Genomic DNA, 23,771 nt, shown 5'->3' on the forward strand with positions numbered 1-23,771 from the left:
CATTCAGGACTTCTTAGATACTGAGGTCATTGTGTCCATTTTGCCCAGATCTAGACAACATCTTGGTGTGGGTTGACAAGTGGAAAATAACATTAACTCCACACAAGTGCCAAGCAATGTCCAAGAGAGAATCTAATCATCACCCCTTGATGTTCAATGACATTACCATTGCTAATTACCCGATTATCAACATCCCAAAGCGTTACCATTGATCAGAAACTGAACTGAACCAGCCACATCCATACTATGGCTACATTTAAAATCTTCAGGATTCACTTCCTCGACCACCAATGCAGAGTAGCAGCAATGTGTACCATTTACAAAGTTCACTAACACAAATCATCAAGTCTCCTTCTATGACACTCTCCAAACCTGTGACCTCTATCGTCCAAATGGGCAAGGGCAACCAATACATATGAAGTTCATGAGTTGCAAATTCCCCCTAAACTACATATCATCCTGACTTGGAATGATATTATCATTCCTTCACCATCACCATCACTAGGGCAAAATCTAGGAACTCCCTCCCTCACAGCACTGTGGGTGTCTCCACACCACATGAGTGCCGTAGTTCAAGAAGGTTCACAACCATCTTCTCAAGAGCCATTAACGGTGCACAATCAAGGCTGGCCCAGCCAGTGATGCCAACATCCCTGAATAAACTAAAAGTATAGAATAAGGCTACGATTTAAGAGATACCAATGGAGAAGTTCTAACAGACTCCATACTGACACACGGTACTCACCTTGTGTATGACTCTAAAGATCTTGCAACCCTCTGCTTAGTTGACCTTGACCTCATCATTGTCTCACCAAGTAGCATACATGTCCCCATTAATCCCCATACATCTCTCAGACATCCCATACAGCCAACATTACCGATTATCAACTATATAGGGCTTGAATCTAACCATTGTCTCCTGACCCTGTCCAGCAAAAGAAAAATTTAACTTAAACCCCTGTGACATTACCATCATTTAAACTCCTATTAACAACATTCTGGGGGTTATGACTGACCAGAAACTGAACTAGCCATTTCAATAGTGGGAGATTTTTTTACTCCCCGTGGTTTGTGGCATCTTGGGCTGACCAGGGTTTCTGGCTGGTCCCTAGCTGCCTTGAACTGAGTGGATTTCCAGGCTATTTCAGTTGAGAGTCAACCACATTACTGTGTGGCTGGAGTTACATGCAGGCCAGGCCAAACCAGGTGAGGATGGCGGTTTCCTTCCCTGAAGGTCATTAGTGAGCAAGTTTGGTTTCTCTGACAATCGGCAATAGATTTGTGATGATCAGTAGATTTGTAATTCCACTTTGTTAAAAAAAAATCCAAATTCCACAAGCTATTGTGGGTCCCTAGAACATTAGCTGAGTTTCTACATTAATAGTCTAGCACTAAAACTACTAGGCCATCACCTGCAGCTACAACAGCAGGTCAGAGGCTTAGAATACTGTCACAGTTAACTCACCTCCTGATACTTCAAAATCCGTCCCGTACCTAGGAAGGTATAAGTCAGGAGTGTGATGGATTAATTGACTGGATAAATGCTGTTTCAATGACATTGAAGAAGCTGAACACCATCCAGGACGAAGCAGCCCACTTGACTGGTGTCCCATTCACCATTTACAGCATTCACCATGCAGCGACAACAGTTTGTACTACTTACAAGATGCACTCACAAAGGGTCCTTGGGCAACACCTTCCAAATCTGCATAATGCCCTGATAAGGAGGAGGGCAACAGATGCCTGGAAACTTCGCCACCTGAAAACTCCCCTCCAAGTCACACATATTCTGACTTGGCATGCCTTTACCTACTCTAGGTCAAATTCTTGGAGCTGTCTTCCCCATAGCACTGAGGGTCCTTGCATCTCAAGGCCGTAGCAGTTCAAGAACTCAACTCACTACCTACTCTCAGGTATGAGCAATAAATGCTGGCCTAATGCAAATGCCCACATTCCTCAAACAAATTTTAAAAAGGAATTTTAATAGCAAAGCATTACCAGACCATAAGCCAATTTACTTCAGTGAGTGTGTGCTTGGACTTGAAGAATGAAAGTGCTAACATAAGAGTTAAGATATGGGGAGATTTTAGAATGAATTTGCATCTATCCAAGAGTAGGAGACAAAGTCTGACCAACAGTCCCCTGTAATAGTCCAAGTCTATAGGCAACAATGACATAGATGAGGGTTTCAGCAGAAAATAAGCTGAGGTAGGCAGAGAGATGAATCAGGTAACACTGGTGTTTCGAAGGTCACCTCAAAGTCAAATGCAACACCAACTTTGCGAAGAGAGTGAGATTCAGCCTTAAACAATGGACAGGGAGTGGTCCTACCATCATAACCAGCAACTCATTTGTATCCGTCAACACTTCCAAAAATGAAATGCTTTGTTGCTTAGGCAAGATTCATTCGTCATTTGAGTATGATTGCGGTTCACACCGAGTGGCAGCTACAGTCATGAATGCTGAATATAAGCAGGAAAAATCACCTTCTCCAGAAGAGAACTGTTTAGAGATGTGAATCAATACCTAGCAGCCATGACTATGCATTACAGCAGGACTTGGCAAGTTGAAGAGAGGAGTCCCAGCCAGAGACCAGATACAAGCCCTGTGCAGAGTGTCTAACTGTGGATCAGCCTCAAACGAACTTCAGTTTCAAAACTATGACTGATAACAGACAATAGGCTTTCAGGCTTAACAGTCCAAGCTCTGAAACCAAAACTTAGTTCAGCTTAGAGATTCATAAAAGTGAAATGAAACCTGGTTTAGAATCATTTTACTAAAATTGATGTTTCAAGGAATTACTATTTACGTTACAACCCGAATACAATGTGAAGGTCAGCACCCCTTCAAATAGCCAAGAAAAAGTTGGTGAAATTCAATTTGCAATTGTTGGTGCTGAGCTGAAGTCTCTCTTTTCATGTAGATCAAGGCCCATTTAAAAGACACTTTCTCCAGAAAGATGGGGATGAATGGATATTATCTGGTTCTCATCTGGTACGTGGGTACACAGCCTGACAATAGAGATAGCAGGAGACTTTCCATTTCAATGTAACCCTCTCAGCACCTGAGCTGGGATTCAGGTTGATTCGAATACTGTCAGATGTTTTTCTTGAAAAAAAATGCTTTTCATTCTCTTGAATGCTGAATACCTGGCCCTAGCTACCCCATTGTTACACAATCAAATTTATTCTTCCCAAAAATAACAAGTTTGGAGGGATAAAAAGCGTCGACACACAGTGGAGTCATTTGCATGAGTCTACAGAGAAACCACCTCGCTGAAATTCAAATTCAGAGCCTATACCACAGCATCAAAAATCACATCCCAAAAATACAGGCTTATCATTTCTCAATTCAGCTACTGTTGGTAGGGGTGCTGTGGCAATGATTAAAGCTGCCACTTACTGGAGCTGATATCCTTCTAGTTGCTGGCCTGTGATCAAGATCCTGGCACATAGACTGCTTAAAACCATCAACTGTGGGAGCAGAAGCAGGCCATTCAACCCATCTAGTCCAGTCCAGCATTCAGAGAGATCAGGGCTGATCTGATCACCCTCAATTCTACTTTTCTACATTTTCGCCATTCCCTTTTGTAAAAATTTCTCATCAACCTGCTCAGAGTTGTTATTTCACAAGTCTGAAGTTGTAGGAGTTAAACTTTACTAATTAAACATTTATCTCAACCTTGAACATACTTAACAATTTAGTCTCAACAGCCAACTGCAGTAAAGAATTCCACAGATTCACTATTCACAAAAGAAATTCCTCATCTCTGTTTTAAATGCACAACCCCTTATCCTGAGATAATGACCTCTCGCCCTAGGCTCTCCCACAAGGAGAACCAACGTTCCTGTATCAACCCTGTCAAATCCCTTCAGAATTTTGTACGTTTCAATAAGGGTAGCTCTCATTCTTCCATATTCTGTACAGACCCAACCTACCCAACTTCTCCTCAGAAGGTCCCTCCATACCTGGTATCTGCCTCATGAACCTTCTCTGGACTGCCTCCAATACCATAATACCTTTCCTGAGAAAAGGGGGCCCAAAATTGTACACTGTATTCCAACTGTGGCCTGACTAGTGTCATACATAATTTTAGCAAAACTTCCCTACATTTATATTCCATTCCCTTTGATATAAAGTCCAACATTCCATTTGACTTCCCTATTACTCACTGAATTTGGATGCTAGCTTTTTGTGATTGATGCACGATGACTCTCTATCCCTCAGTTCTGTAGCTATCTGCAGTTTATCCCAAATTAAATAATATTCATCTCCTCCATTCACTTTGAAGAAGGGTTACGCTTGAAATGTTGATTTCACCACCTCCTGATGCTGCCTGTCTTGCTGTGTTCTTCTAGCCTCCTGCTGGTCTACCTTGCATTCCAGCATCTGCTTTTTTTTTGCCACTATTCATTCTGCCAAAGTGTATAATGTCACATGCACACACATTACATTCCATCTGCTAAAATTATGCCCACTCACTTAACCTAAATTCCTCTGCTGACTTTGTCAATCTCACCATTTGCCTTCCCAGCTATTTTTGTCCCATCTGCAAACTTCGCTCTGGTACATTCACTTTTCTCATCTAAGCTATGAATATATACTGTAAATAATGGTGGCTCCAGCTCTGCTCCTTGTGACACACTCAGAGTTACAAATACCATCCTCTAAATATCTCCCTTATTCCACTCAATCTCCTATTAGATAACCAATCCTCAATCCAAGCTAATACATCAAGTCTAAGACCATAGGCTCTAATTTTAAGTATGTAAATATCTACTGAAGATCAAAATATATTATATTCACTGCTCTCCTTTTATCTATCCCTCTTGTTACCTCCTCAAAGAATTCTAGTAGATCTATCAGGCATAATTCCCCCTTCACAAAAGCATACAAACTCTGCTTAATTAGATCATATTTCTAAACACTCTGCTATTATATGCTTAGTAACATACTTCAACGTATTAAGCAAAACACATATTAAGCTAACTGACCCATAGAATCCTGTTTTATTAAATCTCTTTCCATATTTAGCTAGAAGTGTTACACTGGCAGCTTGCCAATCTTCTGGGAAAGTTCCAGAATTTAAGGATAGCTGGAAGATAGTGCATCCATTATCCCTGCAGCTACTTCCTAGGATGCATCCCATCAGGTCCAAGGGCTATATTGATCTTTGGCTTCATTGGTTTCCTTAGTATTTTGCCTCTAGTGATAGGTATTGTATTTACTTCTTCGTTTTGCCTCTTTAGCAGCTGTGAAATGCCAGTAGTGGCTTCTAATGTGAAGATAGATGCAAAATATTTATGTAGGTCATCTCCTGGTTCCCTGTTCATATTTCTCCAGCCTCAATCTCTAAAACACCTACGTTCACTTTAATTCTCTCTTTCTTTTTATATATTCAAAGAAGCTCTTCTTGTCTGTTTGGGTGTGACTTGCAAGTTTATTTTCTCCTACTTTGTTTTGGTCATTTTTGCTGGGTCTTTTTTTACCCTTTGATTTATTGTTAATCTTTGCCACAACGTATGTGTTCGTTTCTTTCAATCAGATGCTATCCTTTACTTTCTTGGCTAACCATGGTTGGCTAATCCCCTTCCTAGAGTCCCTCTTCCAAACAGAAATACATCTCTGTCATGAGCCATAAATTATTTTCTTGAATGGCTGCAATTGTCCCACAATGTCTTTGCTCTCCTTTTCACTCCTGCAAGCTCTGCCCTCAATCCTTCATAACCATCCTTACTTAAGCTTAGCGTAAATGTTTCTGATGCAAGTTCCTTCTTAGCGAACTTATTGCTAAGTTCTACCACATTATAGTCACTACTTCTTTGGCGATCTTTTACTGACATAATTTTTTAAACCTGCCTCATTACACATCACCAGGTCTAAAGTAGCTTGATGCCAGGTTGCCGCCACAACCTGTTGATCTAGGAAACTCAATGTTTCATTTTCCAATCTGACATCCAAATCTACATGAAGATTGTCGTCTTCTATGATTAACGTACTGTATTTGTACACATCCCCATCATCTCCTGGTTTAGCCTCTGTCCCATTGTATACCTACATAGATTACTCCTTTAAGGATTTTCTTTCCTTTCTACATATACCTCCACTTTATGAATTCTTATTCTTATGGATTGTGCATCTTTTGATTCAAGATTATTTCTTGCAATTGTACTTATTCCATTCCATAGCAACAATGCTACACCAGCATCTTTTCCTTCCTGCCTGTCCCTTTGAAAAAAATCACATACTCCCAGCTGGTTCCGAGCTTTCAAGTTTAAATATAAAGAAGGCTTCGAGTCAGACTTCCTCAGTGGCAGAATTCAGTCACAAAATCCAGCTGTCCCTAAACCAAATGAAGAGAAGGCCAACCCCATCTCCCCATTATAAAAGTAGATTTGTTCTGCATTTTTCTCTTGCCTTGATGCACACTTTAAAATTACCTGACACAAATATGAAAGTATCACTGCTTCAACAGGACACTGTCTCAAATCTTGCAGAGCAAGAATTTCACTAAATAGGACCCCTAAACTAAAACAACTGTACACCTGCAATACAAAGCAACAAAAAAAAAAGGCCTGGTCCAAAAGGTCTTAAAAGGATTACTCAAAGCCTACTTATAAAAGTGACAATGAGCAAAGAATGGCTTTATAAATTTGGCTTATTTTGTTGAGGTTAAACTGAATAATACATACAGCAAAAACCACAGACAAAAATCAACTGAAGAGCGTGCATAGATACTAGCTGCAACACACAGATCAGGAGATAACCATGATCAAACAGGTTCTTCAGGGTCCTTACTACCTCAAGCTTCCTCAAAGTGGAAGTTCACTGCAAAAGAAATAGCTGGGTGCATCAATTAATTTGTTTCCCCATCTTTAAAAGGACACTTTCCTTACCAAGTTCATATCTAAAGGGGCACTTTGTTCAGTTATTTACAAAAAAAGGGGTATGTATTATGGCAATTTTTTGGATGGAGGATTATGCAAACAATTTGACTCCTTGCCTCATGTCCCCACTCTCCCACACATCAAGAGTATCTTCCTGATGAAGGGCTTATGCTCGAAACGTCGAATTCTCTATTCCTGAGATGCTGCCTGGCCTGCTGTGCTTTGACCAGCAACACATTTGCAGCTATCTTCCTCTTCAGCCTATCACCCAATGGCAAAGGAAGAGGAAGATCAACTTTCCTTTCTGAGGTTACAAGCAGACAGCTGCAATGAAAATGATGCCACACTTTTTTTCCATGGGAATGGATGGAGAGTTGAGCCGAGGGATCAGAGTCCAAGCAACAAGATTGGTGAGATTTTATACACAATACCTCGCATTTTCCAGGGCCAAGTTATGTGGTCGTTAAATCACTGAAATTAAAAACAGTATTCAATCCCACAGACACTTTGCAGTAAACAAGTTGATTTTAGTTTTTAAAACAAGTTGACCCAGAATAACACACCCAACAGTTCAGGCATAGTCATGCTCGAGACTTGCTTGAACTAAAATTGACAGAGGGGGACATTCAATTGTCACAACGCTCCGGGGCAAAAAAAACCAAATAAAATCAGGGCACTGGTCAACACGGAATTGTTGGACTCATTTGCATCTCAGCTTGCTCTCCACTCCTTGATTTGAAATAGTTGAGAGATTTACTGACAAATTAAACATTATGATGCCTAATCACCCGCTGGTTAAGTATTTTCCAATTACTCCATGAGTAAAGTCATAGGTTCAAAGTTTGAGAGAAGATGTGTAGCTCGGGTGCTCATTGTTGTGGTTCTGTTTGCCGAGCTGGGAATTTGTGTTGCAGACATTTCGTCCCCTGTCTAGGTGACATCCTCAGTGCTTGGGAGCCTTCTGTGCTGGTTCCTCCATCATTTATAGCGGTTTGTCTCTGCTGCTTCTGGTCGTCAGTTCCAGCTGTCCACTGCAGTTGCCAGTATATTGGTCAACACAGGAATTCTTGGACATCATCAGAAATATACATATAGATAAGGAAGAAACTACGGTCCCATTCGATGTAACAGCACTGTTCACCTCTATCGACAAAACCCTAGCCAGAGAAACAATACCCAACCTGCTGGACATACAGAACAGACAACAGGACGTTGAACCTATCAACAAAGACGGCATACTCACTACTGGACCTGTGCCTCACAATACACTTCACATTCAACAACCAAATATATGAACAAATCAACGGCACACCCATGGGCTCACCCATCTCTGGATTCATAGCAGAAGCGGTAATGCAAAGATTAGAACAAACAGTCTTACCGCAAATTCAACCCAAACTCTGGGTCAGATATGTGGATGACACTTTTGTAATCATTAAAAACATAGAAATAGAGAACACACACTGGATCATCAACGCCACACTCACAGGAATCAGATTCACTAGAGAGGAAGAAAAGGACAACCAACTCCCATTCCTAGACGTGATGGTACAGAGAACACCTAACGGAGAATTCACCACAAAGGTATACCGGAAAGCCACACACACAGACCAAGTCCTGAACTACGAAAGCAACTACCCCAACACACACAAAAGAAGTTGCATCAAGACACTATTCAAAAGGGCCACAACACACTGCAGCACACCAGAACTGCAAATAGAGGAAGAAGAACACCTATACAATGTATTTGCCAAAAATGGATACCCCGCAATTTCATCAACAGATGCCTAAGGGAAAGACAACAGAACGAGGACATGCCACAACCCAAAGGACTAGCCACGATACCATACATCAAGAACATTTCTGAACTGACAGCCAGACTACTACGACAACTAGGACTCATAAGAGCACACAAACCAACAGCCACTCTCAGACAACAACTCACCAGGACAAAGGACCCGATACCCAGCATAAGCAAAACCAATATAGTGTACAAAATCCCATGCAAGGACTGCACAAAACACTACATAGGACAAACAGGAAGACAGCTAACGATCCGTATCCATGAACACCAACTAGCCATGAAACAACACGACCAGCTATCCTTAGTAGCCACACACGCAGATGACAAGCAACATGAGTTCGACTGGGACAACACTACTATTATAGGATAAGCCAAACAGAGAACAGCCAGGGAATTCCTAGAGGCATGGCACTCATCCACAGATTCTATCAACAGACACATCGACCTAGACCCTATATACTGGCCACTGCACCGAGGATGTCACCTTGACAGGGGACGAAACGTCTGCAACAAAAACTCACAGGTCAACGAACAGAAACACAATAAAGACGTATGCACATACACCAACTGAATTAGATCAGTTTGCTCTATGAGATCATCAAAAAGCTAACCACCAGAAAGAAATATTACTTTAAACTAACTCTTACTGATGACACCACGGTCATCAGGACAACATTCAACTGGCACAAAACCTTCCTCAGCAGTAAAATGAAAGAAAGACTCTCAAGTTTAATAGCCTTATCAGGCCAACACATTATACAGGACAACAGCAATAATTATCTCCCATCCAGGCAGCACAGGTGTATATCAACTAAAACAGCATAAACAGACTACACTTTGTATTTGGTTATTAAAGTTATAGTCTCCTCTATTCTCCACATAAAGAGGCATTCAAGTATGCGCTGCCCTGCTCAGCGAGAGGCCTACAAAGTGCAGTAAACATTTTGTTCCACTCTTGCGGTCTGCAAGTTGATTGAGTGGTAAATTGGCAGTGTCCTTCTGTGCAAGAGTGCAAAAATCAACTACGTACTGGTTAACTAATTCACAAACACTACCTGTTCGGAGTGCTGTCACCACCTTTTCCAACATGCCCATTAGACGTTCTGAAGGTATTTCATTTTAAATAAAAAGGCAACAAAGTGAAATAGAACGTGACACGAATGATGCTGATTTTCATCTTCGTTTCATTAAAAATGCACAAAACCTGTTCTTAATTAATTGGCAAAAGCCTCTGGTGGTTCCCATTGCCAGGGAAGACTGAAATTATTAACTGATATAATTCATTGCACTGAAATAATCACTACCCAAACCAGTCACCCACAAGCACTGATTAACTACCAAAACCACACGGCCACATGAAGGCAGAAGGCATTGCACTCGATGTAATTCTAATAGAACTGAACCTGCCAATGATGCTCTCATTGTGGAAAGGTCACTTAAAATTGGGAAGGTTGCCTGACATAGAATTGTGGCAGGCTCATTTACCCTTCTGCATTTGAGGAAATTGCACTGTTTTATTACAGAAAGGCTACATCAATAGAATAGTGTGTCTAATAAGATAGAATATGTTAGATTATACATGTACAATGTTATGTATAATATTCTGCTTGCTTTCAGTAATTTGCCTTGATTAGTGCTAGTACACTTTCCTCAATCAGAAGGTCATGGGTTAAACCACTGAATTGAACACACAAATCTGAACCACCATTCCCATCCAGCACTCAATGTTGTAATGCTAGAGATGCAAATTTCTGAATCAGGTTCTCAGCCTTACCTGTCCTCGCAGGTGCACCCTGCATGGCACCTTTCAGATACAAAGAAACTTTGATTTTCCAAAAGCTTCAGCAGGGAATATTTGGTTTGGATAATCAAAGGTTCGGATAATCAAAGGTTCAGATAATCGAATGCTGAATAACACAGTTTAGCCAAATATCGGGACCCTGCAATCTTGTCCGGATAACCCGAAATTTGGATAATCGAACGCTGAATAATCAAGGTTCCTCTGTGGTAACACAGGAGTTTTCCAAGTGCTCTGAACTCCATTTAACATCACAGTTAACTCAGATTAATCCTGTCACTTAGCTCTCTGCTGTTTGCAGCACCAAACTGGGCTGGTGCGTTTTCCCAACAGGATTACATGATTTCATTGGCTGTGAAATGGTTGAGATGACTGGGAGTCATGGTAGCTCTCTTATAAATCCAAGTTCTTTCTTTTTCCTTTGGCACCACCCAGCTACTCTAAAAGCAACTTTGAGTTAGACATAGAAACAACAGTTTAGACTTTTATTGCAAGCCAACATGCATCCTCTCAACTTTCGACGCAAACTTGCCAACCCAACATTCTTCAAAAGGCCACAAAATACACCCCATGGAATTCTAGATGCAGCAACAAGACAATTTTTAAACTCAAGGAACATGGGGACAAGGGTGAAGCTACGATATCAAGCAGCAAGCTAATTAAAAGAGGAGACTTCCTGTTATCAACATTAGAACATTCAAAACAAAAGGAAATTTTGCAGAATAATGTTTCCAATATTTCATAAAAATAGAATATAGAGTTTTTTTTGGTTTCAGGATGAACCTTATCTAACATTATGCAGCTAATTAGCACACACCCCTGTTCAGAGAGTGAACACATTACAGTGTCAATGGATTATTTTTGGAATGCCACCAACCGGGGGTCAGAAAGGGTGTACACAACTTTATATGAAAGCGTTGAGAGACTAGGCAACATGTGTGTCAAGAATCACAGGTCAAAATTTGAACTTGAAGCGTTTGCTCGTATCTATATAACAGTATTCATGTGATCCTATGGCAACCGATGACAAACAAAGAATGCTTTTAAACGTCCTCACGATCACCATGTGAAAACATCCTTTCCTGGAGATAGGACACACATATCTCTGACAGCAGGGTTATGCCAAGGAAACACATGCGGTTAGTGTATAGTTTGGCTTGTAATTGTTTCCAGTGTGGGCAAAATTAGCTTCGATGCATTATTTTACATATGAAGGATGTGACTAAAACAGTGCACACTTAACTTCCTGTACTTAGGTCAGATATATTTAGCTCCCATACCTTAGCTCCAGCACATTTAAACAGACAAACTCAATGCGATTTGAAGGCAGAACTGATCTTGCCACTGAGATTAGCCTCGAGTACTCATTCCTGCAGATGGGGGAGGGTTTGGAGAACATCAAGACAAAAGCAGGCTTAAGCAACAAAGCACCGAGTGATGCAGTGCCACTTGGGAAATTCTCAATATTTCAAAAGTCTACAGCCTGACTGTGGAGGTATTGCAACTATTTTTGACAGATAGCTGATATAAAACAAAAAAAAAACTGCGGAAGCTGAAGATCTGAAATAAATAAAAACTGAAAATGCTGTTGAAACTCAGGAGGTCTGGCAACATCGTGGAGAGAGAAAGAGGCGATATTCAAGTCCTGGGACCCTTTTCCAAATGGTTCTGAAGGAGGGTCACAGAACACAAAACATTAATTCTGTTTTGCTCCCCAGCCAAACCTGCTGAGTTTCTCTAGCAATTTGTAATTGGTTGGCAGATGATTGACATTCCATTTTCCTTTGCTGTCAATAAACTGAAGCTTTCACACAGGAGGCAAACAGGAACGTGACACCGTCACTAGTTTTGGTGATTTAGATTTATAATTTGTCAATAGTATTGACAATTTCTTCCCCTCTAATTCACTCCACCCTAATTCTGCAGCTTTCAATCCTACATTGTCACTTGAACTCTTCAAACTTGACCTGCTCGCAACATCTCCCACTCCAGCAACTTTCAATCATCTGATTCCAGCTCCCATAAATCTTGAATTTCCGCAATGGCCTTACCTTCTAACTTAGTCTTTTTTCCTTGCGGAAAGTCTTCTTTAAAAAAAACAAAATCAGTCCCTTCCTCGAATACTTTTGCTGCATTCTAACCACCAACTTTGAAAAAGCTATTGGACATTTTGCTACATCTATTCGCACGTGCAATGACAAACCTCCAGACTGATGGAACTCAGACCTCCTGGCCCAGAGGTATGGTCAAGACCACTGTGCCACAAAATTAAAGTGTGAAAGCTTAAGGGGAATCGCTCAATATGGGACACAATCTACAATCCTAAGATTTAGACTTCCATGCACTATTGACTCAATTAGCCAGGCACAGAAGTCCCAAGAGGCTCTAGTGAGGTTAGTACATTTATAAGCGCTTTATAAATAGTTTTGAAGTCATACTTTAACTCAGATTTACATTCATGTTAAGCTCGTGGACTGAAACCCCTGTATTTGTGTATTCTGCAAAATAAACACCAACCAGGTCTCTCGTACTGAGCTCCACTCCTGAATATTTGGAGTTTGCTGTTATTCTTGGACTGTGTTTCCCCTGCCAAACTGTACATTTTTTACACTTAAGAAATAAAACAAATAGAACTGAAATGTTTACACAGCAAGTGTCGGCACAGGGCTTCTTCCCAGACAAAAAACATCCCCCTTGGCTCAATACAAACCAGCTGCCAAATCCTGGACTCCAATACAGGCAAGAACAATGCAGCTGATCCCTCGTCATGGGATGAACTGTGAGAAATTGCTTGATTATTTAGAGGTCTCCAATCTCAGAGGAAACCTTCTAAAGGGTGCAGGATACAGAAAGAAGATCCAAACATAACTTTCAAATAAACCAGCCAGTGGGACATTATGGCACACCTTCTGGATTGTGACAGGCAAGTTCAGGACAGGTAGTTGGAAATAATTACTCTGTACAGAAGAGCAGTAACAGTTTAGTAGGCTGCCAGCACAGTAGATTCACTGAAATGGCAAGTGTGATAGTGAAGCTAACAGAATGTGGGTATTCTGGAGGAATAAGATTGAAATGTGTAATTTAATGTTGTGATTACCAATCTTAAGGACCATCGTGTCAATAATAACAAGAGCTTTGCAAAAGAGAGCAATCCAACAGCATAAGGTTGTGGATATGACAGACAAAGGTTTGCAGCACTAAAGAATGCCTTGGAAGAGAGTTTTGGAAGTACTGAACCAGTACATACTTTTGGGGTTCTGCTAGTTCAGTTGGCAGGACAGCTGCTCTATGATGCAGACTGATGCCAAGAGGGATTGAACTCAAACCTCCTGGCCACTTGAGGTTACCATGAAGGACTCTTCTTCTCAATGTCTCCCTTTACCCTAGGCATGGGGACCTCAGGTTAAACCACCAATCATCTCTCTCAAATGAAAGCATAGCCCAATTGATCTCTTTTATTAGAATTTTATTAGAATTCCTACAGTGAGGAAACAGACCTTTCGACCCAACAAGCCCACACTGACACTCCGACGAGTAACCCACCCAGGTCCATTCCCATATCTTTATTTATTTTACGCTTGACTAGCCTACAATCCCTGAACACTTCAGGTAATTTATCATGGCCAATTCACCTAACCTGCACATCTTTGGATTGTGGGAGGAAACCAGAGCACCTGGAGGAAACCCATGCAGACTTGGGGAAAATGCGAAAACTCCATACAGACAGTAGCCGGAGGCTGGAATCAAACCTGGGTCCCTGGCGCAGTGAGATAGCAGTGCTAACCACTGAGTCACCATGCCGATCCAGTGTATTTAATAAAAACTATTTCACAAGAAAGTACCATCAGATACAAAAGATGGTCAAGAGCCATCAAGAGGTTTCCCCATTAACCTCTACCTCCAGAATAAACAACTATGTTGTAGATACATGGCAATGGCAGCAAAATGGAATAGTTTCTGTTGTTTGCACGCAATGTAATTGTTAATTACTGTTTCCATATGGTACTAACAATTCTCTACATGGTGTTGCTCACAGGTGGAGAGACAATGGCCTGAGCTCAGGCTGGGCAATCTCTCCAATCTCAGAGAAAACCTTATAAAGGGTGCAGGATACAGAAAGACGATCCAAACATAACTTTCAAATAAACCAGGCAGTGGTATGCAGATTGAGAAATTTCATTTTTAATGCAAAAACAAAGAAAACCTAGGAATGAACAGAATTAAAACACCTGTCTCTATTTGAAAGCAATTGGATAAGCAATTTATGTCTACCTCAGTGGGTTGTTAGATCATTGATGTGAGTATAACTGGCCTCAACAACTCTGGGTTAGAAGAGAGCAGTAGTCAGAAATCCCCAGTCCAAATTGTTAGCCAGTGGTTCCTGGCAGGAAAGTAATTTGGGAGAGTTGGGTGATGTAGAGCCACAACATCTTCCACAACTAAAAATTCAAAAATCACCCCTGCTCTGGCTTTTAAAAAAAACATAGCTGTGTGGATAGCACCTATTAAGTCCTTTCCTCTTGCAAAGATAAAACATGGACACAATGGCCTGGACGATCACTCTTAACATTCAGCCACAGTACAGATGTTGATCAACTGGCTCCACTGTGAAAAATAGTTTTTTAAAATCTTAATTGAAATTGCAACTAGATGTCCACCCAACTGCACCTGACCAAAGAAAAGCCTGGTACACTTCAAGGCTGATGAGCAATTACACTCATTTGGCAGCTGTTTATATCAGAGTTTTAGCACCAATATAAATGCCAGTACGTTCACAAAAATCCCCAACACCATCTCATCAGTGCCAGGGTCATGCAAAAGTAGTCAATGTTACTTCAGGGGACAGACCGAAATGAAGCATGTACTCTGGAGACAGTTTAAGCACTGCAAGGTTTGCTTTTCAGTTTGAGAAAATGAATGCATGCTGCCAACCATCCAAATTCTCTTGAAAATCACACAAAGAAAATACTTGGGCTTGCCAGAAACTTCGGCTCTCCAAATAAAAACAAAATCCACAGGAGTCCTGAGCTCTGCCAACAGTGTAACCACTGGAAGATGAAGGGGGAGGAAGAGGGGGTGGGGTGGGGAAAGAGAGAAGGTACTTGTGCACTCTTTTGACAGAGAACTATTAAATATTCCATAACCCCCAAGAGACCATCACTGTTTTGCGAGATAACGTTTGCATTTGATATCTGACAAATACAAAACAGAAGTGCTATGTTTAAAACATTTTTCCACTTACAGTCCCAAAAATAAATGTGAGAACTTTAACAATTGTGTTAAAATTGCCCAAATAAGAGCTACTTAATATCAATGAAACGGGCAGTTTATTAATCGGAGAAAGTGCTGAAGAAGGCTCATGCCCGAAGGCTCATTCCTGAAGAAGGGCTCATGCCCAAAACGTCGATTCTCCTGCTCCTTGGATGCTGCGCTTTTCCAGCAACACATTTTCAGCAGTTTATTAATAAGATGAATTCCCCAAGCAACCAAAGATCTTAAAGATTTAGAGAACAGAAGGTCAGAAAGGAGTAAAGAATGTTCATTTTGTATCAATCACCTTTGGACTTAAACAGCTACCTGATTTTCCCCAATTCTCCCACATTTTTCTGCCTGGATGGAATCTACCCCAAACTTAAACCACTTCAACACGAAGTGCCATATGTACGCAACTAAAAGTCAAATTTAGGAAGCCAAAACTATCAAAAAGCAAGGGCTTGAATTTCCATGAGTTATATTTTAGAGAGGTTGAAGTCCACTGTCTACCATCTACCATCAACCCCCCCCCCACCTTGTGTGTGCTGGCACAGAGTTTCCGAGATGGAGACGGTTCCCACCAAGTAAAAAATGAGGTCTGCAGATGCTGGAGATCACAGCTGCAAATGTGTTGCTGGTCAAAGCACAGCAGGCCAGGCAGCATCTCAGGAATAGAGAATTCGACGTTTCGAGCATAAGCCCTTCATCAGGAAGGTTCCCACCAAACCTGGCCCCAAAAACTGGCACAAAGGTGGCAAATCCATATGTTTATCTGTATTCTCTGTAAACACAAGGTGCTGAATGGCTTCCATCAAAAGGAGTATTTTCTTCACCAGGATGGGTGTGACTTCACCAGCAACTGCCAAACGTCTGGTGTTAACTTTCCCACAAGATCAACAATTCAGGCACCTTCTCTTTTTGAAGCTATATCTTTTTGTCTTCCCAGTCAACGATTTGCAGCAGTACTGAATGGATCATTGGCTGTAGACTGATGTGTGCCTAAGTGACTCCCTTTGGACAGCAAAGAACAGAAGAAAGGAGGTAGTGAGGTCTACAGATGCTGGAGATCAGAGTTGAGAGTGTGTTGCTGGAAAAGCACAGCAGGTCAGGCAGCATCCGAGGAGCAGGAAAATCAAAGTTTTGGGCAGGAGCCCTTCATTGGACTCATGGGGAAACCATACTCTAGGGCAAGTCAGGACACCCTGAGAGAGCAGAAAACTGGCGTGGAGAAAATGTTTTCAAAATTAATTCAATGCTTAAAGAAACTGCTATAATGCAAATTCATTCACTCCATCAGGATATCTGAAAATTCTTGTCAGCCATTTTACGCAAAAATCATCCAAAAGAAATCAGTAACTCACTAAATCTATATTATGGGTGGTGTAAACTGAAAGATAAAAGTTGTCCTGGACACAAGAAGGATTTGATTCTTCTTCAAGGGAGTGCCATGAAACTCAAACTACTTTAACAGACAGATGGGACTTGAAGCATAGCATCTCATGAATTCTTGGGCTGTGGTCATGCAATGGTAGCCCCTACTTCTGAACCAAAAGACCCAGGATCCAGTCCCACTTGCTCCAGAGGTATGTATTAGCATCACTGGACAGGCTAATTGCAAACTATATAATATAGCTTTCCCTCAGTATTACAAGGGAATGTCAAGTCTAGATGTTCAGATTTTAAGGCTGTGGCTTTTGATTTTTCCAAATTTCTGCTTCAGAGGCAAACTGCCACTTAGGCAGGTTTCCTGCAATATCTTAACATTCAGGTTCAATCCATCTGATGATTCAAATACTGATGTTTTTTTTCCCCCAACTTGGCAATCCAGAATTTAAAGTTTCCATGCCCACTGCACACTGTCTCAGAATCTATGACTGGACAGAAAGTCAGAGCCTCCAAAAAGGTCATTGTGTGTGCAACCTAAGTTACACAAGACCATAAAACCACAAGCTTTAGGAACAGCATGAGGCCATTCAGCCCATTTTCCACTCTCCTAGCTTGTCCAAGTCATTTTGCATCATCCCTTCTGTCCCTCCATCAAATGGTGTCATCTGCAAACTTAACAACAACACCCGCAGTTCCTTCATCCAGATTATTAATATACAATATGAATAGTTGTTGTCCCAAGCCAGAACACTTCTAAACTCTCCCTGTCACTAGCTGTCACTCTGAAAAAGATCCCTTTATCTCTACTCTCTGCGTTCTGCCAGTCAGCCAATCCTCTATCCACACCCTAACACCACGGGCTCTTATTTTGTTTAGCAGCCTCCTGTGCAGCACTTTGTCAAAGTCCTTCTGGAAATCCAAATAGATCATGTCCACTGGCTCTTCTTTGTCTAACTTGATCATTTCCTCAAAGAATTCTTTCAGATTTGTCAGGCATGATCTCCTCTTGATGAAGCCATACTGACTCAGCCTTATTTTACTACGTATTTTCAGTAGTCCGCAATCTTATCCTTAATAATGGACTCAAAATCTTACCAACATACAATGTCTTAACTGGCCTATAGTTTCCTGCCTTCTGTCTCCCTCTCTTCTTAAAACAGAGATGTTACATTAGTCATTTTCCAGTCCTTTGGGACCCTCCCTCAGTGCAGTGATCCCTGAAACATATCTCTACAATCTCTTCAGTTATCTCCTTCAGAACTCAGTCTAAAATATAGGTTTAGGTAATTTATTCACTTTCAGACCTTCCATCTACAGAACCTCCTCCTTAGCGATGACTACTACACAGGCCACTGCCCTGACTGTCCTCAAGTTCTGATGTGTTGCTGATGTCTTCCACTGTGTACATAGGGGAGAATGCAATGAGTGAAGCACTCAGGCTACGGGTATCCAAGCTAGTTAAGATTCTTGCTCTTACCCAAAAGATGGTGACATGGTGACTCGGTGGTTAGCACTGCTGCCTCACAGCCAGGGACCCTGGTTCAATTCCATCCTTGGGTGACTGAGTGGAGTTTTCTTATTCTCTCCGTATTTGTGTGGGCTTCATCCAGGTTCTCCAGTTTCCTCCCACAGTCCACAGATGTGCAGGTTAGGTAGAGTGGCCATGCTAAATTGTCCATAGTTTCCAAAGATGTGTAGGCCAGGTGGGTTAGCCATGATAAATGCAGGGTTATAGGGTAAGGGGGTGGGATGCTCTTTGGAGGTTCGCTGTCGACTTGATGGGCCGAACAGCCTACTTCCACACTGTAGAGATTCTATAATTTGATGCGAAAAGCAACAATAATATTTTGCAACCCTCTCTTGTCTACTTGGTGAAACACACCCACAATATTTCATATCCAACCACCAGCAAAACATTTCCAACCTCATGTCTTTAAATACATCAAAAAAAACTTCCTGAGTATTGCTTTTTCGCTATTGCTCCATTTCTGTCTGACATTCATTTATCTTATCAAACAGCCTCAGAATCCCCAAATAAATACCAACTGTTACATGAAATTCTGAGGGAAAGAACAGAACATTGGTACAAAGGACAAGGTTGCAATAATCACACACCTCTTTTCGCCAATTTTCAAATGAGTGTTAGGGAGGCGTCATGGGGGATTCGGCTTGGTAATCCAACTGCAGACTAAACTACAGGGTCAAAATGCAAAAGCATTCTCAAAACCCACTGCAGCAAGATGCATACCTTAAATTCAAAGCCACTGGCTAACATGAAATCCTAAATAGGTTTCTTTCAAGATACAGACACACAATGATGTTGCACTTCTAGTTTTAACATGAAACTAAGAAGCAAATATATAAAAATAGACTGGAAAGGCTGAGACTTTTTCCAATGGAGCAGAGGTGGTAGAGGAGTGACCTTGAGATTTATAAATTCATGAGGGACATGAATAAGGTGAATGATAAGGGTCTTTTACCAATAGGTGGGGAAGTTCACAACTAAGCGTTTATATTTTTAAGGTGAGAGGAGAAAAAAAGGACACATGGGGCAACTCTTTTTCTTTTTACAGAGAGTAGTTGGTGTGTGAAATGAATTGTCATTGGATGCTGGTACAGTTACAATGTTTAAAAGATATTTGGATAAGTTCATGAACAGGAAACATTTGGAAGGATCTGACCAAGTGCAGGTAGGTAGGACTGGTTTAGTTTGGGAACATGGTTGTCATGGACCAGTTGGACTGAAGGTTCTATTCCTCTGCTGTATGACTTTATAAACATCCTTGGGTTTGCCATGGACTAGAAACTGAACTAACAACATAAATACTGCAGATATGAGGTGGTCAGAGGTTAGGAAAACTGCAGCATGTAACTCATCTCCTGACTCCCCAAAGCCCATCTATTACTAACAAAGCACAAGTCAGGAGTGTGATGGAACACCCCCACTGAGATTGGTGTAGCTCCAACAATACTAAAAAAGCTTGATAAAGCAGTCTGCTTTGAGTGGCACCACATCCACAAATATTTACTCCTTCCACCACCAATGCACAGCAGCAACAGTGCATACTATATACAAAATGCACAGTAGAAATTCACCAAGACCCCTTTGACAGCACCTCCCAAGCCTACGACCATAACATCTAGAAAGATAATGGTAGCAGATGCATCAGAATACACCACCTGGAAATTCCCTCCAACCTACTCACCATCCTGACTTGGAAATTTATTGCTGTTGCATTAGTGTCACTGGGTCAGAATCCTAGAACTTCCTATCAGTGTTATGGCTCTACACCAGTGGACTGCAACGGTTCAAAGTAGCAGCTCATCATCACCTTCTCAAAGGACAAAGTTAAAAATTACACAACACCAGGTTTACTTGAAAGTACAAACCTGTTGGACTATAACCTAGTGTGAGATTTTTTAAACTTTGCCCACCCAACATCATGGCTTCACAAGGGAAACTAGGGATGTTTGACAATTGCTAGCCAAGCCAGCAATGCCCGCATCCCGAAAATGAATTTTAAAAAATCATTCATTGTGGGGCGGAGCGTATCAATATGGGTTCACCGAAGAATTCCAGAACATAGGAGCATCATAGTTTCAGTGAAGGGAGAGGCAGCTGAGACTGCAAACTGAGCTAAAAAGAAAGGAGATCACCAACAAGGAGATATGGGATCACGTAGCAGTTTGAAATCAAAGACCCTATAGCAGGCCAAGGTGCAACGATTGCAGTTTAATGCAAGATATGTTAGAGACTTTGAAATCACCAAACATGGATATACTTCTAGAGTATGCAGGACATTTTAGATTGAGCTCAGTTCCCCTGTCCTGACATGAACCTAGTAGAAGGGATACATATGCTCTGGTCAGAGAATAAGGGAAAAAGGAGAGAAGGGTGGGGATCCAAGTGAGACTGCAGTTTGAATCTGTTTGATTTAAGCATCGGGTGACTGACTGTGAGAGTTTCTTCAGTTGCTCCAGTTTCTTCCCACAGTTCAAAAGTATGTAGGTTAGGTGGATTAACCATGTTAAATTAGTGTCCTGGGATGTGCAGGCTCGGTGGGTTAGCCATGTTAAAGTCAGGGTTGCGCATCAGAGGATAGGTGCTGACTTGATGGGCCCAATGGCCTCTTTCTGCACTATAAGGATTTTATGAAGCACCTTTTGTGCAATAAACATCTTGTCACTATTTTTGAAACAGAAGAACACAGAGAGAGGTAACGTTGTGTAGCAACACACACATTGAAGTGTTACAGATACATTTTGTATCAATGGGAACAGATTGCAGCACCACATTAAAACCAAAGTATACAACTCGGTGCAAAACTATCAAACTGACACTTCATATTTGAACACATAACAGGCCTGAAGTTTCATTTCAAGACAGCTGCAAGCTTAGTAGTAGCTCTGATGCATCATCTTATGGATGCATCACTAAAACTGAACTTCTCTCACATTTAAATCCCAATCAGCAGTGTTTGCTTTCCTTTGCTGGAGACAATACACAGCTGACATAATGACTCAGCTCCTGCTAAATCTAACCTTTGGCAGTAGCTGTAATATTGCCCTGCTAGTATGGATAAGGCTGAAGATGATTAAAACCAAATTGTCTTTAGCACGACTCAAAACTTCGCGAGGGTGAAAACTCAACCACATAGTTTGTAGCAGAACAGTTGAAGAATGTGGCTGCACACATGCCTGTGGTTTGCAGTTCTCACACGGCACGAAACATTTACTGCAGACAGACTCAACCTAAACACTAAAGCAAAAAATCAATTAAACATCTGAGTAAGTTCTTGAAATTAAAGGTGCAAACTTACGGCACAGAGCAGACACCTGGGAGCCTAAAACTTGAGATTAGGAATATGAGAGATTCATGGATATGCACCTCAGGAGAAACATCCATCTCTGAGAGAGTGTTATCAATGTGGAACACACTACCACCACAAGGCATAGCTGAGATAAGCAGCACTTTTACATTTAAGGGGAAGTTTGATAAGTGGATGAAGGAGAAAGTAGATTGGTAAGAGGTTCTTGTGGAGCAGAGCAGTCAGGACAAATTGTTTCTGTGCTCTATACTAAATGCAACTCAATAATCACAACAGCTAGCCTTAACCTGAAGAAGAAACCGTCCATTTCTTTCCAGCCAACCATGCAGCCTTGCTCAGGAGTGAAACTTTGATCTGCATCTTCCCTTGATTATGGTGGTGAGTTCATATCCTTACAAAAGGATCTGGACTCCATCTCTGATCAGACATGCCACACTGCATGCAAGACAACATCCCAACCTCTTAGGGCAGTCTCCATCTATAGAAACCAGATCGCTAGTCTGTGCTGAGCTTTGTACCATCTGTCAGAGCTGTGGTTGAAGCTGTAAAATCACTTGTTGACACAACTCATCCAATTAAAATGCAAGCATATTCTCAGTACCATGAAGAGGAAGGACAAATTCATCCAATACTTTAAATCAAGCTGTAGATTCTGAATAACTAGGTTCAACACACAAACTGATTCAATCATGGTCAGGCAGGCAGCAAAGTCAACACAACATTGAACAGCTCCAACAATATCAAATTCAGATAATGCATGGCACCACACTATTACATTTAGAGAACATACAGCACTAACACTATGGAATCTTTCATTAATATCCAGTTGGAAGAGGAAGTTGGAAACAACAGCGCTCTACTGAAGTGCTGATGCCTACAGCCATAGAAAGATGGCAATGCTGGAGGAACTCAAAAAGAATGCCATAATCTAGATTTTACAGAAACCAATAGGCAGCATTGCCACAGGAAGAAAATGTTTGCCACCTAGAAAACACCACCTCATCCAATACAACGCCAGCCCAATTTAAGAGAAATCAGAATGCAATTAATGGATCCAACACATTTGAGGTGGACTGGATTTCTCTTACATAGCCAGTGATTTACAGAATGCAGCATAAAAACTCCCTAGATAATCAAACAGTAACAACAACCAACATACCTCAAATTGCACAAATCCTGCTGGTGCAAAAATAAACTCGACAGGATTGATACCAAATTGTTTCAACTAAAGCTTACCTTAGGTGAAGAGCATAAATAATTAAACACACTCCTTTGAAGCAATTCGCTAAACATTATATTTGAAACTATTTCACATCAAACAAGTTCATCAAAGCACAATGCTAGCGTCAGCATCTTTAGTATCTAGGCACAAACGACATTCAGCTTTTCTGGGAGATTAAAATGAATTATCTTCAAATGAAATAAAATCTTTAGGAAGAAGGCAACTGAATTACGTTGGTAATCAGCCGACATTAGTACCTCCCTCAGGGTCAAATGTACAATAGAATCACATTCTTCCTGCGTGCTGCAGTGAGACAGTGGATTAATGCATTATTATAACGGCTGTGAACAATGCTAGCTGCTAACCCACACGTGGCACCCACACTTGGACAGATTTCTTTGTCGTCTTGTTTAAGACTTTAATAATGTTGAAAAGGACAAGCACATACAAAGGCTTGGAAAACACAGAACCACCCCCCATCCCGTGCCTCCTTACAAGGCAAAGGGAAAATAATGAAAAGCCAAAATCTAACTTACTATGGAAACACGACACAATTTGACTAAGCAAGGATATACGAGCCAAGACGATGGTC

The 23,771-nt window shown here is 41.2% G+C and overlaps 1 protein-coding gene across 8 annotated transcripts in view; it reads right to left on the reverse strand.

Moving 5' to 3' along the window:
• LOC132834379 (A-kinase anchor protein 13-like) overlaps positions 1-23,771 on the reverse strand; it is a 416,727-nt gene that overhangs the window by 315,142 nt on the left and 77,814 nt on the right. The window contains exon 1 of one of the 8 annotated variants that reach the window (XM_060853224.1): positions 18,606-18,634. The exons of the other annotated variants lie outside the window; for them this stretch is intronic. The gene's annotated coding sequence lies outside the window, so the exon portion shown is untranslated. Of the gene's footprint in view, positions 1-18,605; positions 18,635-23,771 lie in introns of those variants that run through there. 8 annotated transcript variants of the gene reach the window in all.

Source organism: Hemiscyllium ocellatum, chromosome 39 (genome assembly GCF_020745735.1).
Source record: "Hemiscyllium ocellatum isolate sHemOce1 chromosome 39, sHemOce1.pat.X.cur, whole genome shotgun sequence".
Taxonomy (NCBI): Eukaryota; Metazoa; Chordata; class Chondrichthyes; order Orectolobiformes; family Hemiscylliidae; genus Hemiscyllium; species Hemiscyllium ocellatum.